The 2,361-nt window shown below is 39.0% G+C and overlaps 1 protein-coding gene across 9 annotated transcripts in view; it reads left to right on the top strand.

The window, feature by feature from the left end:
- The window catches only part of Stxbp5l (syntaxin binding protein 5 like), a 250,576-nt gene that overhangs the window by 127,270 nt on the left and 120,945 nt on the right, over nt 1-2,361 (top strand). The window lies entirely within an intron of this gene.

Raw genomic sequence — 2,361 nt, 5'->3', positions numbered from 1 at the left:
CTGAATGTGTACTGGTTTAGTCTCTTACAGCTCCTATTTAGGCAACCCAGATGTTGTGAGTGCTTTATGTCATGCTCATAAGGCAGTGTTTCACACCCCTTTTTCATCTGTCCCTTTATTTCCACTCACACGTCTGCCATGTTCTGTGAGCCTTGGAGGAGGTTTAAAGCTGAGCACTCAACTTATTCTTAGCATCTTGCTCAGCCTTGAGTGTCTGAATTAATCACCATTCAGAGCAAAGAGAAACTTCTTTAACCAAGGACAACCACAGTCTATGGCAGAAACAAATATTTCAAGGACAGTTTGACAACATGTCCATTTACTAAAACAACAGAAATAGGGTAACCCTCGAAGCCCATGACTCCCCAGCTATGGACCCTCAACCAGGCACACAGTACTAATAATGAACTCTCTCCTGTGGAGTGGGTTTCAGGTCCAAACAGGTACCATTTGCTTACCCCCATGGCAGTAGTGCCATTCTTTTATAAGTAAAACGATGTCTGGTAAGTTGGTATTGTAGCATACAAGGTCTATAGCTGACTTTAAATTGTTAGTAACTTTACTCCCCCAGCTTCCTACATGGCAATTCCCAGAACTATGAAGGCTCTCCAGCAAAGAGGGAATTTCCAGCACAGTTATAGTACAGTTTCTCTGTATTGTGCAACTGAAATGTGTGATATTTTCATCAATAGAGCCTTTCTTTTGCTATTCAATTACAGTGGGTGACTAATGGAAATACCTATCTCCTGTATAGTTTGGGAGACCTATGAGGACTTCCTGGCCAATAACTTTCAGGGAGGAGGCTCACACCTGGAACAGGGACTTTCATTTTATGACCCTTGGCATCTGAAATCATCTATCTATTTATGGTTGTACCTCCATTCAAAGTCCTTAAAAATTATATTTTAATTAGTTTTTAAAGTAGTGATTTCCGCATGGTTTCTTCATACTTCCATGGTTTTTGTTAACTTTTTTCCTGTACCCCATTTTGGCCTCAGTATTAACTGCTATCCCTGTTTTCATAGTACATATGTTCTACCATGCCCACTGAATTTGACCAGGGCCATATGCATTTGCATGGGAGTGAAGCTTTCCACTGGAAGGATGGACTTGCCAGTGGCTACACCAGTAAAAACAATGACCCTCCTTCTCCAGCATCCATCATGAACCAATAATTTCCATGGAGGAAGAATGGTCCCATGAGAATTTGACCCAACAATAGCTGATGTTGACAGGTTCAATCTAATGCAGGCTTAGTTCAGGCAACCACTGCTGCTTTGTGTTAATGATTGCAAAGGTCATGTCATAGCCAGAAGGTAGTGTTCCACTGCCCTTCTCTTGACCTTCTGGTCCCTAGGTTATTTCTGTTCCCTCTTCCAAGCATTGGAAGGGGTGCAATAAATGTCTCATTTATATATATTATAACTATTCTATCTATAATGACTTAGTACTCAGCAGTCACTTGTCCTAAGCACTGTGAATCTCTGCACTTGCCATTATTCACCACATAGAAACATCTCTGTTTAAGTCTGAGAGCAGCATTTGTTCTGTTCCTTTTTTTGCTTGTTGCCTCATTTTATTAGATTATGTTTTTTAGGGATATTTCAAAGAAAATTGACTGAAGTTAACAGAAAATTGATATTTGACTGCAATCCTAATTCTAGCAAGTAGTAACAGATACTTTATTACTTGACTTATGTCTCTGTCAGAAACAGAGACACAGGGTACCCCTAGGGGAAAAGGTAATTTATAGTTTTCAAGGTAAGAGTATTAAAATTTATGAAGTACAAGGAGGAAGAAATTGCAAAAATGGGACTCGAGAGGAACAAAATACAAGTTAGAGGGAAAGTATAAGTGCTGAAAGAGTAATAAGTAATAGAGACAATATTATAAAATAGGTCATAAAATGAATGGACAGTAATAGAAACCTATTCATGAAAGTACAAGTTACAACAAACCACTCAATAATTGGAATAAAAGTGTAAATTAAAATTAACTGAAATAAATAAAATGAAAGCCCTTTGGGGATTGCATATCAGATGTTTTCATTATGATTCATAGCAGTAGAAAATTAGTTATGATGAAGCAACCAAATAACTATATGGTTAGAGATCACCATAACATAAAGAACTGTATTGAAGGGTCACAGCACTGGAAAGGCTGAGAACCACTGATGTAGAGTCTGGAGAGATTGTGGAAAATCTCATATCAGGCCCCCAAAGATAACTTCTGTTGCAATCTCCATAACCTGCCTTGGCCATCTTTCTGTCCATCTTATCCCCTTTTCCTGGCCATGTCTCTTTAGCCTGCTCTTTCTCTCTCTACTTGGTGTTTCTATAGCACCTGTCCTCAAGCTGCTCT

Source organism: Microtus ochrogaster, chromosome 2 (genome assembly GCF_000317375.1).
Source record: "Microtus ochrogaster isolate Prairie Vole_2 chromosome 2, MicOch1.0, whole genome shotgun sequence".
Taxonomy (NCBI): Eukaryota; Metazoa; Chordata; class Mammalia; order Rodentia; family Cricetidae; genus Microtus; species Microtus ochrogaster.
This window is presented reverse-complemented; position numbering and strand designations above follow the sequence as displayed.